This window comes from Netta rufina (assembly GCF_964035555.1).
Source record: "Netta rufina genome assembly, chromosome: 1".
NCBI classification, from domain to species: Eukaryota; Metazoa; Chordata; class Aves; order Anseriformes; family Anatidae; genus Netta; species Netta rufina.
This window is the reverse complement of record NC_140123.1, coordinates 125373462-125387683: the sequence shown is the minus strand read 5'-3', so window position 1 is coordinate 125387683 and position 14222 is coordinate 125373462. Positions and strand designations below refer to the sequence as shown.

General features: G+C 42.6%; 1 protein-coding gene across 1 annotated transcript in view; it reads left to right on the top strand.

The window, feature by feature from the left end:
* Window positions 1-14222, top strand: part of CLCN1 (chloride voltage-gated channel 1) — a 65836-nt gene that overhangs the window by 908 nt on the left and 50706 nt on the right. The window lies entirely within an intron of this gene.

Sequence of the window (14222 nt, the reverse complement as noted above, 5' to 3'; positions counted from 1 at the left end):
CAGCCTCTAAAAATGTATGATGGTGACCTGTTCCTACCTGAGCATCCATAGTTTTTGTAGCAATGTTTGGAGAGCAATTAGACTCTATTGGGGCTGCACCAAGCATGAAATCTCACTTTTTTTGAGCTACTAAAAGAAACGCGGAGACCCTCTTCATAGAAGATAGCACACCTGGTGTATTAAGGGAGTTGTACAGTTGCTTGTGGGAACAGAAGGCTGAGGCAAAGATCAAGATAGTACCTTTTTTTTTTATGCTAAGTGACCCTGCTTTTGTGCATAACCTAGTGCTTTGCAGATGAATGAAGAATGTTATGATCTTTAATGTGACCCTAAAGCCCTTTAAGACTGAAAGCTTGATTTTAAATCCTGTCTTACATAATGGATCTAAGTTTCTTAGTGCTCTGCATAGGCACACCACAAGCACCCAGTCTCTTGGTATTTCAGCTCAACTATGTTTTACTAAGAATGCTGCTTATCACTTTTTAAGTGCTAACATTGCTGAAGAAGCCAGTTACTACAGTGGAAGGGATGGATTTCATGTCTGTCGTTGTGTTTCTGTAGCTCAACACTGAAAGTAGCTTCCTCAGTGTCATGATTAAATTGCATGAATACTAGAACACTGAGACTGTGGACCTAATGTACAACACAATGGGATTGCCATGGCCTGCCCGCACAGTATACAAACTTGTAAGATTTGTGGAAGGAGAACAAGAGTTGAGTTCTGAGATAAAAAATTCAAACTGCGTTGGTTTCTGAGCTGATCAAATTGCACGAGGTATTGAACTGTAAGAAAATGCTACAAAATTGAACAAAAGCATTAGTAAAGAAGGGAGCATGAGATAGCAAAAGATCCAGAAACAGAGAGCATGCTACTTGGGGAAAATAGCTATATTTCTTCTGTAACTGTAACAAACTCATGAACCTTTGGACTTCTCACTTTTATATTCATTAATTTAGAAGGAGACTATTCAGAGTGTTCACACTTGTGCTAGTTTTCCTGAAACCTTGTGGAAAGACACAACTGCTACTAGACTTCCTGAGTTCAAAGAACATAATCTGTATAATTTGAGAAAAGGCAAGTCTCCTTTGGCAAAACATTTGTAGGTTACTAAGCAGCTATTCAAGAGAGAAAGCAAGCCAGTATATTTATAGGTCTGCATTTATTCATAAATGTGACTCAAACATTTGTCAATGAGAGCTTTCATTGTCTCAACAGGATAGGATTGTGTAGTAAATGGTAGCTGTTTGATCTTTCAATTGTCTGCATGGATAAACTCAAATAACTTAGTATATTAGTTGAATTCAAGTCACCCACACCTCAGATAAGCTTTAGGATCAGAAGGTGACTATACTACAATCTATTTCATTTAAGAGTGGGCTATAAATATAGGCATTCTTTGAGAATGATCATATATTTGATTCTTTTAGGATCAAGAGGAGCAGCTAGTTACTGGATCTATTCAGGCATCAGTGCAAGGTAGATGCTCAATCACTATGATGAAGGATAAAGTATTACTCAAAACAAGAGAAATGAAGAACAGTCATAAGGCTTAGGTAGCAGGTGAACATGAGACTATACTTCTGGATGTAGTCATTTCAAGTGGATCCTAGACACTTTGGGGACTTGAGTGTCTTAGCAATTTATGTTTGAGAATTCTACCTTTAGCAACATACTCTTATGAAGGATCATCATTATCACTATCGACTCCACATAGTCAGTTCTGTTAGTTCTTTCTTGTTTAGTGAAGAGAGAGTAGCAGAAGGCGTATGATTGCTGCAAAACTAATACTACAGACATTAGTTTTCATACATAAAACACTGCTCTCTGAGCACACTGGCCTGTAGTCAGAGAGTAGGTCATCACCTGGCTTTAAAGACTGGAAATGGCTGCTATTTTCCTCTGATTTATAAAATCTAATGCAGTGTCACAGTCCAATATTTAAGTCGTTATACCTTGGGAAGAGGTGAGACAGTAGACAGGGTACTTGCTGGTGAGCATTCCAGGTCACAAATCATCTAAATAACAGATCTGATAAGTCAACTGACCAATTCCTGTCCATCTGTGACTAAAGCATCTCTGTTCATTTATGTAACATGGCCACTGTATTCAATTTCTCACATACTGGCTCAGTCCTTTAGCCATTTATCTCCCATGTTCCCTTTAAGAGATTTCTTTCCTCTGTTTTTATTACTTTTTTGTAATTTACTCTTTTGTCATTCTCTTGTTATCTTCACGTACCTTTCTCCCACTTTTGTCTTCTGCTGTGTCTCCTCAGTTTGTTTCTCTGATGCTCCTGCTCTCAGTATATATGAAGCCAAGTGTTAGGTTTCACAGCTGTGTTTTTCTCTGTGCCTTCCCCGCGTCACTGCCATTAGATTCTTTTCTAAAAATATCCCCTGTGACTCTTCCCCTGTGCTGTCCCAAGGCTGTGGGGGGATCCTCCACAGCCCCTCCTCCTCTTTTGCTTTCTGAAGTTATTGTCAATCATACACAAAGTAATGTTAGAAGGAAGAGGAGACCTGGAGATCTGAGGTCATGAGAAAGATCACTTGTGCAGATTTGTACTGCTAATTCCAAAGCTGGAGATGGCAGATGAGGCAGATGAATATAGGGTCATGCTCTACCAGGCAAGACATAAGCTCCTGACAATGACAGTAAAAAAGAAAAGAAAAGAAGAAGAAAGAAAAAAAAAAAAAAGTGTTCAAGTACTTGCTGCATGATTAAAAATGCAGGCATTTAGAGAAGTATCACCTACTATTATAAGGAAACAATTTTTAGCTTCTCACTTCTTGTATGTTGGCAATACTTGTTGGCTCACAGGGCAGCCTCTACTGAAATTAATAGAGGTGAACAGAAGAGGTCCATTTGTCATCTTCCCGTGAAACTGGAATTTAATATCTACTGAAGCTAAGAGCTTCCTACTCACTTATCCACAATATCCATCTTGCCCTCTACTTCCAATTGTTTCAGCATCTACTGAATCAGTTCTATAGGTATGTTTGAAGGTTGGCATTCATTTCTCTCCCTACTTCCCATTAATGGGATCACAAATCTTGCCTTATCAGAAATTTGCTACAGAAATACATGGTAAGATCTTTTCCAGGCTGCATGGTACAAATGCCTGGGGAGTTAAAAAACATTCCCCTGCAATGTAGACATACTAGTGTTCCTCTATACTTAACTGTCAGTCAGTTGCTGGAAAAACAGATCTCCTCTTTTTGTGCTGTAGGATTGTGCCTGGACATCTTCTATTCAAGGGACGGGTTAATTTTCAGAACCCCTGCAAGTAACAGAATGATTCCAGTGTGACCTGACATCCCAGTAGGAAGACTGAGGAAGACAGAAATGAGAACAGGCCCAGAAACAACTGGCTTTTTCTTAAAATAACACAGACTTTATTTTTAAGATTTTAATAAGGCAGAATACACATGGCATTCACTGATCCTGGATTATTAGCAGGCTCAAGCTTGGTCGGAGTGCAGATTTACTTCTCTACAGTGCCAGACCCTAGAGACATATCATGAGACACTGTTTATAGCTCTCCTATCCACACGGTTTGAACCTCTTCCACAAACAACAAAATAGTGCTCTGTCTATCTCAGCATGGAAGAGATATTTAGATCTGCCCCCACCTGTGTAAAATACAGGGATAGGAAATTCTCATATACTTCGCTGTGGCTATAAGCTCCACTGTGAGACCAAGCAGGTGCTTCTTGAAGAATTTATCTTTTCCAGTTTACATTGCTAGCAGACCTGACCTTTACAGTTTTAGTAATAAGTCTGGCAGTATTTTTTTATCTCCATCCAAGAAGAAAAAAAAAAGTAACAGAAAGATTTAGATGGGAAGGGGCCTCTTGCAGTATACAGTCCACACCCCTGCTCCGTCACAGATCTCCCCTGTTGCAATCCATGTCTGTTACCTCTTGGGCATTCCCTGTGCTCCTCTGAGAAGAGTCTGGTTCCATCTTCTCTGTACGCTCTCTCTAGGTGGAGTCAGAGCAAAGAGAGCCCCATCATCCTCCTCCAAGGTGAAAAAAAAAAAAAAAAAAAAAAACAAAAACAGAAACAAAACAAAACAAAAACAAACAAACAAACAAAAAAACAGCTTTTTCATTTTCTTTTCACAGGCTACATGTTCTTTGCTTATAATGCTATGAAAGTTAAGCTTATCCAAGAACTGTACAGACCTCCAGCCCAAGAAAATAAATGTCACAGGCTGGCAGGATGCTGATCAATCTAATCCTTTACACTGATCTTTTGTTACCAAAAGTAAAATAACCTGTTTGTGTGTAAATGACATAAGAGGGCATCCCACATTTGTTTGACGTCTCTATATGGTAGCTACGTTCTATAAGCTCTTTTACATGGTCAAAGAAAATGCATCATTGTTTTGACAGCTGAGACTTGCATAAAAATTTAGCAGTATAGCAGATTAAAGCATTTCAGACAAGTTTATGGGGCCGAGTGAAAGGCCACTTTTATTAGCATTCCCGGTATTTCAAAAAGTTAGACCAGTTTCTAGTAAAACCGTCAACAATAGTAAGTGGTGAAATTGGAATACAGATACTACTACCCAAGCTGTACAGCAGATGGCATAAGAGGTACAGTACATGAGAAGTAATTCCCCAATACAGAAATGCACAGTAAATAGAAAATTTTCCAGGTAAGCTTGGCTACTGTTGTGAATCTATATAAATCAGCAAACAACTTGGGTGTTCTGGAGGTAAATACTGAATAAAAATAAGTTATTGTGTTAATACTTCATTTAGTGAAGCAGCAAGAAGTTGCTACTTAAGTTGCTGTTGTTAGTATTGATAGAACAGTTCCCAGATACCTCCATGATGCAATGATAACTCTCTTGTCTTGTTAATGCAGAGGGAGGACAGGCACAGACTATTAATGTTGGAGACTAAGTTATCTGAGTCTGCTTACTCACACTGTTTTAATTTACCACTGAGTAACCCACTAATCACTAAGTGATTTACTCTTAAGTGACCTGGGGAACCAAACTTCATTGCTGGTTCTCTGCACATGATGGCATATTATGCTTTTGGATTTGATGATGATGCAAGTGGTACAAATCTCCACATTCTACATATGAGTAGCAAAGAGATCCTTGACAGGTTGTTATAGCAACACATAGTCTGTGGACACTACTAAGGATATAACTCGACTAATGGATTTGCTTGCATTGTTACAACTAAACCACTCATCTGTACAACAAATTTCTGCTGCCTGGTGAAGCAATTGATTCTTATGTGACCTTAAAGGAACCAAATGACTGTTGAGATTGACAGTCATTCACTTCAAGAGAATATGTATATTTATAGAATGTTTTTATTTATAAAAGGTTCAGGAATGTTTGAGTCATGTTCAGTCATGAGCATGAGAGTAGATTCTAAAAGTGGTTAAGAATACACAGCAACTTCACTGTATTTATTGCACAGGGTTAATGCAAGTGTGTGTGGCACCTAGATCTTTTCAAAGAAAGTGATCACCTGCAGCTCTGAAAACTACAATAAATTATAGGTAGTATGTTTTTTTCTAATTTGCTGATGCAAGGAAGCATGGTGTTTAAGAATATTACCTTATGTGTAAAAACATTACCAGTGTTTAAGACAATTACTTTGTGGACCCTCAAGTTATGCCAGCCTCATCATTAATGATCTAGATGATGGGGCTGAGTAAATCCTCAATAAACTTGCAGAAAGTAGTTGATACATCAGATGGTTGAACAGCCATTCAGACCCCAATAGGCTTGAGGAATGGGCAGGGAAGAACCTCATGATGTTTGAAAAAAGGAAATGTAGACTCCTGCACCTTGGTAGGAATGACCCAATGCCTTAGTACATGCTGGAGACTGGTCATCTGGAAAGCAGCCCAGCAGAAAATGATGTAAGGGTCCCATTGGTCACCCAGTTGAACATGAGCCATCGATATTCCCTTGCTGCAAGAAAGCTGATGGTAACCTGGGCTACTTAAGGAGGAAGGATGCCACCAAATCAAGGGAGGTAGTCCTTCCCCTCTGTTCAGCACTGGTGAGGCCACACCTGGAGTACTGTGTCCTCTCCAGTACAAAAAATTATAGACTTACTGGAGTGAGTCCAACAAAAGACCACAAAGATAATGAACATACTGGAGCATTTCTGATATAAGGAAATGATGAGAGCTGGCATTGTTTAGCCTAGAGAATTCTTATTGTCTGATGGGAGGCTGAAACAGACCAAGGCTGACTCTCCTCAGTGGTGGCCAGTGACATGACAAGAGGGAATGGAAGCAAACTGAAACATGGGAAATTCTGTTTCAATATAAGAAAGGAATTTTTTACTGTGAGGGTGACTGAGCACTGGAACAAGTAGCCCAGGGTGCTTGTGGAATCTATATCCTTACAGATATTCAAAAGCTGTCTGAACATAGTCCAGGGCAACTAGTTCCAGCTGACAGTGCTTGAGCATTGTCACAGAATCACAGAATCATTTAGGTTAGAAGAGACCTCCAAGGTGACTTAGTCCAAACTCTGACCTAACACTAACAAGTCCTCCACTAAACCATATCAATAAGCTTTACATCTAAACGCCTTTTAAAGACCTTCAGGGATGGTGACTCAACCACTTCCCTGGGCAGCCCATTCCAATGCCTAACAACCCTTTCAGTAAAGAAGTTCTTCCTAATATCCAACCTAAACCTCCCCTGGTGCAACTTTAGCCCATTTCCTCTCATCCTATCACTGGGCACATGGGAGAAAAGACCAACCCCCACCTCGCTACAGCCTCCTATAATGTACCTGTAGAGAGCAATAAGGTCGCCCCTGAGTCTCCTTTCCTCCAGGCTGAACAAACCCAGCTCCCTCAGCCGCTCCTTGTAGGACTTATTCTCCAGACCCCTCACCAGCTTCGTTGCCCTTCTCTGGACTCTTTCAAGCACCTTCATGTCCTTCTTGTAGCGAGGGGCCCAAAACTGAACACAGTACTCGAGGTGTGGCCTCACCAGAGCCAAGTACAGGGGTACGATCACTTCCCTAGACCTGCTGGTCACACTGCTTCTTATACAAGCCAGGATGCTGTTGGCCTTCTTGGCCACCTGAGCACACTGCTGGCTCATATTCAGCCAACTATCAATCAATACTCCCAGGTCCTTCTCTGCCTGGCAGCTTTCTAACCACTCATCTCCCAGCCTGTAGTGATGCTTGGGGTTGCCTTACTGAAGTCATTTAGATCACATCCACAGCCTTTCCCTCATCCACTAAGCACACCACTTTGTCGTAGAAGATCAGGCTTATAAATCAGGACCTGCCTTTCATAAACCCATGCTGATTGGGCCTGATCGCCTAACCAGGCATCATCCTTGTGTTGGACAAGACACCAGATGACCCCTCCAAGCTCAAATATTTTGTGATTAATTAAAGTGCTCAGAGGATCGGTAGTGCAAATTACCTAATAGTCAGCAACATTACTGTCTTCTAAATATGACACAGATTTTTTTTGCATTCCTTATCTGTAGCAGACTGTCTTATCTACCCTTATTTTTAAAGGACTCACAAAAAAACTATTTACTTCTGTTACAGAACAACAAATTAAAACTGTTTGCATCTAAATTCCAAGAAGCTGTGACTTAAATATAACAAGATGCATTTTGTCTGACTGACAATTTATTTCTTGTTCTTGTTTTGTTTAAAACTGGTAGGCAGCTAAGTACCACACAGCTGCTCTCTCACTCCCCGTCCTCCCATCCTCAGTAGGACTGGGAGTGGGGGGAGGGGGGGAGGGGAAAACATGGGAAAAAAAAGAAAGAAAAAAAAACTTGCAGGTTTGAGATAAGGAGAGGTTTAATTAAGGAAAAGAAAAACAAGCAAAGGCCACATGGAAGCAAAAGGAGAAAGAAAAATATTCTCTACTTCCCATCAGCAAATGATGTTCACCAACTTCTTGGGATGCAAGGCCTCAATATGTTTAGCAGTTTCTTGGGAAGACAAACAGTTTCATAACAAGTGTGTGCCCCTCCCTCCTTATTTTCCCCCAGCCATTATTGGTGAGCATGACATCATAGAGTATGGAATATCCTTTTGGTCAGTTTAGATCAGCTGTGCTGGCTATGTCCCCTCCCCTCCTCTTGACCACCCACAGCCTACTAGCCTTTTTTGGTGAGGCTGACACCCAGCCCCCCACAACTGCTTTTCAGGTAGCTATAGAGAGCAATAAGGTCTCACCTGAGCCTCCTGTTCTCCAGACTAAACAACCCCAGTTTCCTCAGGCGCTCCTCATAAGACCTGTGTTCCAGGCTCTTCACCAGTTTCTCTGGACATGCTCCAGGGTCCCAATGTCCTTCTTGTACTGAGGTGCCCAAAGCTCAAGACAGTACTCAAGGTGCGGCGTCACCAGAGCATAGTACAGGGGGACAATCACTTCCCTAGCCCTGCTGGCCACACTGCTTCTTATACAAGCCAGGATGCCATTGGCCTTCTTGGCCATCTGGGCACACTGCCTACTTACATGTATGTTCAGGCAAGCATCAACCAGCACCCCCAGATCTTTTTCCTCTGCATAGCTTTCCAGCCACAAAGCCCCAAGCCTGTAGCACTGTATAGGGTTGTTGTGGCCAAAGTGCAGGAACCAGCACTTAGCCATGTTGAATCCCATCCCATTGGCCTCTGCCCATTGACCCATCCTGTCCAGATCCCTCTGCAGGGCCTTCCTACCCTCCAGCAGATCAATACTTCCCCCCAATTTGCTGTCATCTGCAAAATTACTGAGGGTGCACTCAATTCCCTCATCCAACTCATCATTAAAGATACTGAAGAGGATGAGCCTGAACACTGACCCCTGAGGAACACCACTCATGACTGGTCACCAGCTGCATTTCACTCCACTCACCACTACTCTCTGGGCCCAGCTGTCCAGCCAGTTTTTAACTCAGCAAAGAGTGTACCTGTCTAAACCATGGGCTGCCAGCTTCTCCAGGAGAGTATTATGGGAGACCACATCAAAGGACTTGCTGAAGTCTAGGTAGACTACACCAAGAGCCTTTCCCTCACCCACCAGGCAGGTCACCCAGTCATAGGAGATAAGGTTGGCCAGGCAGGACTTTCTTTTCATGAACCCATGCTCATTGGGCCTGATCCCCTGCTTGTCCCACGTACGTTGCATGATTGCATTCAAGATGACCTGTTCCATTACCTTTCCTGGCACCGAGGTTAGGCTGACAGGCCTGTAGTTCCCTGGGTCCTCCTTACGACCCTTCTTATACATGGACTTCATATTAGCAAGTCCCCAGTCATCTGGGACCTCTCCTGATGACCATGACCGCTGATAGGTGATGGAAAGTGGCTTGGCAATCACATCCGCCAGCTTCCTCAACACCCTCAGCTGGATCCCATCTGGCCCCATGGACTTGTGACAGTCCAGGTGGAGCAGCAGGTCTCTAACTGTTTCCAGATGAACTGCAGGGGTATCTTCTGCTCCCCATCCCAGACTTCCAGGTCAGGAAGCTCAGTACTCCAGCCTGAATTATTACTAAGGGGTAATAATCAGAGGGGTGAACAAGGTCAAGAAGTTTCCCATTAATGTCCCTGACCCAGGCCCCAGGGAAGCAGCAGACTTCCCTATGGGTAGGGTCTGGCTGACATATGGGGTGCTCTGTGCCCCTCAGAAGGGAGTCACCTATGACCATTACCCTTCTGTCTTCCTTGGTGGAGGAAGTCTTGAGGAGTGGAGTCGACTTCCTTGCCCTAGACAACATCCTGGGTGGACTTTCCCCTGCATCCTCACCACCCTGTCCCTTGAGCTCCAGGGCCTCAAACCTATTGTGTAAGGGCAGCTGGAAAGGCAAGGCATGTAATGAGGGGGTCACCTGTGACACCAAGCAGGGACCTGTTTCCATTCTTCTGCACCTCTCAAGTCCCCTCCCTTTGCCTGACAGGGCAGTAGATCCATCACTTTTTGGGGTGTGGCACCCTCTTTGCACAAACTGCCACACCATGCCCTGTTTGCCTGCCCTGTCCACCCATGCTCCCCAGGGGCTGCCTTTGCACAAGGAGGGAGGCTTCTGGCTCCACCAGTGCCTCGTCAGCTGCCCTCACAAGGGCTGCTGGGTCCTGGCGGCTCCCTTGGCTGCCTCAAGTGGCCTCGATGCCAGAAAAGTACCTGCCCACTGCAATCCCCCACTGTGCTGTAGGACAGGACTGCCTTGGAGCTGATCACCTGGCAAGCTGAACGCATCCTTAGCAAGTTCACTGATGTTATTAAATTGGGAGATGCTGTTGACTCTGTGGAGAAACAAGAGGCCTTACAGAGGGCTTGCAAGAGACCTTAAAGAGGCCTCCAATCTAGATAAATTGGAGCATTGGGCAATCATCAGCAGCGTGAAGTTCAGCAAAGGAAAGTGATGGGTTCTGCACCTGGGACATAGTAATACCAAACCCAGGCACAGGCTGGGAGACAAGTGGCTGGCTCAGCAGAAAGGGGCTGATAGCTGACAGTAGGCTTAACATGAGGCACAAGTGAGCCCAGGCAGCCAAGCGAGCAAACATTTTGGATTGCCCTAAACACAGCATAGCCAGCTGGTCAGAAGAAGTGATTTTCCCACTGTATTTAACATTAGTGTGGCCTCTCCTTGAATATAGTGTGCAGTTCTGGGCTGCACAATATAAAAAGGATATTAAAGTACTTGAATGCATGCAGAAGAAGGCAGCAAAGACTTACAGTCTTTGGTTGGAAAGGGCTGGAAGGCATGTCCTAGGCTGAGGATGCTTAGGTTGACTAATCTGGAAAAACAGAGTCTAAGTGGTGACCTCATTGCTCTCTGCAACTTCCTGAGCAGGAGAAATGGAAAGGGAGGTGTTGATCTCTCCTCCCTGATAACCAATGAAAGAACATGAAGGAATGGCAGAAATGTGCACCAGCGAAGGTTCAGACTAGATATTAGGTAAAAAATTTTTACGGTTAGGGTGGTCAAGGACTGGAACAGGTTTCCCAGTGAGGTGGTTGATGCCCCATGCCTGATGATGTTCAAGAGGCTTTTGGATAATGCCCTTAATAATATGCTTTAACTTTTGGTTAGCCCTTAGGTGGTCAGGCAGTTCAGCTCTTTTCAGATCCCTTCCAACTGAACTATTCTAATTCTAAATGACTTATTGGGAAACTGAATTTGCTGCCATCAAGTTTATAATCAGTAGTACAGGACAGTACACTTTGTGTACTCTGCTTTTAGTTCTGATTCCATACAGAAATAAAGCATGTTGGGAAGCTCATTTCTATTAATTAGAAATACATAAATGCCCCAGGCCCATAGAGTAAAAGAACTGCAGATTCACCTAAGCTTTGCATGAATGGTAAAGTCAAATGCAATATTAAACAGATCTCAGCTCTGCTACATACTAGTGACTAAAGAAAACAGCCAGTGTAGTAAAAGAGGTTTAGTCCATAGTTACATGAAAAGCTTTCTGTTGGGAATAGAAAGCAAGGGTTAATTAAAGGTGAAGTTCTTCTCTTGCCTAAGCATGTGTTTTAATTCTTCATTTGAGGGTGTATTATAGCTGAGATGATCTATTGACTAGCACATGTAGGAGCTTCTTAATGCTGCTTCCCTGACCTGTTGTGAACACATTCTAAGCATGACACTTGAGAAGTTAACCACATAAAGACATGAATGTTTTCTATCAGTTTACCTTCCAGAATGCTAAGGCCACACATATCAGAGCTGGTGCAAGGAAGAGAATGTGACTGGCCTTTTATGCCACTCACAGCTGTGAGTCAGCTGTGAAGGTTCAGGTCAACTCTGAAAAATCTTGAACTGCTGTGTGTTCTTTCTCTTCTCTATCTTTCACAAGTTGTCTGGATTACTCTTACCCCTGTGACCCTTAAAGAGTTCCTTTTTCCTTTTGACTTACACCTTATGTTATACATACAGCTTATATATATACTTTATATATACTGCCCTTATACAGAACGATAAATGACCAGACTTCAGATTGTCTGGAAAGGGAAGACCTTTCCAAACAGGAAAGGAGAAAGGGAGAAAGAATAAGGGAGTTTAGGTCCAAGATCCTACACATTACTGACTTTTGATTAGGCAAATGCACAGTGTGTCAAGCAGCATTTTTACTGCTTAGGGCTCAGGTAGTGTGGGTTATTCAAGCCCAACTGGTAGCCCTTTAACACAGGCCCACAGGAAGAGTCAAAATATCTGCAATAATTAGGCATCTTTCACTCTCCATCACTAGCCTTGAACCAATCCGTGTCACCCTCACTCTTTACAAACTGCTTTATCACTGTGGGAAACTGTTCCAATACTACATAGGCTATAAAGCTACCCGCAGGCATAACTGTGTCAAAGAAACACCACTCTTGAAGAGCCAATCAATCACAACAGTTTAAATTTGTGAGGCAGTAACAAGAACTGCCCAGTGTACCCCCTTGGGTCAACATCTGTGAGCCCTGCTCTACTCTTTTATCAGCAATATCTTAAGGAACAGAATGCCAGGGGTGAGGCAGGTACTGAATTGACCTCGTTCATTCCAAAGAGCTAGTCCTAGGAAAGAAAAGGAAGGAATTCATATTTCCTCAGTTGGCAGCAAGATATTCAATAAATATAACCTGCTTATTATTTCCTGATGTGATATTTCTTCCAGCCTTGTTGGTTTTATATTCTATTCAACCATCTAATTTCTGATACCTTACAAAACATGGCATCATCATAGCAAGTATGTAGTACAATTTAGTATAATGTGGTAACAAAACACCCTTAGATACTCTGGCACACCATTTTCAAATCATTTCCCAAAGATTTTTGACTCTTTCACAACCTTTAGTTGTTTTTATTTCTAACACAACCCCTTTCTGTGAGTGTAGTCTTCTATCTCCTTCTCAATTTCCCAGATCAGTGTGTTTGGGTCTGTAGTAATGGGTATTATTTAAAGAGAATAGGCAATCGTTAACTGATGACATTTTTGTATTGAATCTTGAGGACTATGGGATTGACACAGCCAATTCCATAACAGTACAACAGCTGACTGTTTACTTTTGAGAGTAAAGTTTCTCTTTAGTCTTCCCACAGGAACTACAGTTTCCATGTTAGAATGGGCAATAGGCCAACAAGAAGTGACAGCAGCCCTCACAGAGAGTAGATGGTTGTATGGGAAGGACAACAGTCCAGTGTCAGAGGCTGTCCATGAGAAGTTGCAGTGTAAGATACAGACGCTATCTAGTCAGGAATGGCTCAACCTGATCTCCTTCCTCTGGATGTCAGGTGAAAGAAATACTGTTGAATGGTTGGAGATGGTACCAGGTATCTATTAGGGAGGGCTGACCTCCTGCCTTCATCATGATATCAGCCTCACATTTCCAATGCAACTCTTTGGTGTAGGACAGAAGTAAAATTCACAGCCAGGGCCAGACATTCCTTAGTATTGATACTTCCGTCGAAGGCCTCTTCATAAAAATAACATTGCAGACCTGGGATCAGAACACAGGCGCTAAAGGCTTTAGCGCACTTCCAATCAGATCTGAATGTGCAGTAGCTGATTTAGTAGAATGATCATGTTCCCCAAAACTCAAGACTATAGGTCAAGAGAGGAGATAGGACTGTAATGATCACTGTGGCAAAATTCAATATGAAACCTAAGCGTCCAAGTGGTCCTGCCACAAAGGACAACATATGATCATCATGTCTTCTGGGTTCTTTGTGAGTAGCAACAACACTTTCTGATCTCTGCACCCTTCATATTGTTTCTTCCCACTTGTGACAGTCAAAATTGATTCTTACTGGTAAGCATACAGCAGCTTTGTTCTAATGAGTTCCACAGAAATTTCTGCAGCTTTCATGACAGTGACTCAGCACTTCAACCTGGGTGCACTTGCTACATGCAGTTCTTCCCTTTCATCAACAATTTCTTAAAAATCAAAGTACAGGGCTGATAAAAGAGGGAGGGAGTCCAGTGACTGTCATGCTGGCTCTCACTGTCATCCCTGTAACAACAGCCAGTGATAACAAGAAAGGTTATTTCCACAGTGGAATTGCTTTGTCCTTGTTTGTGATGGATTATTTTGTTTTGTTTTGTTTTGGCTATCAAAAGAACTACTCTCTTCCTTCTGTTTATCTTCATCCTTATCTCATATTATTATCAAGGATTGTTGTATGGGAAACAGGGAAGACTTGTTGCTTTGAGGCTACAAGACTACTTGTGTGCAGGAAGCTTATGTGTGCTTTTATCAGTAGCTGCATTTGG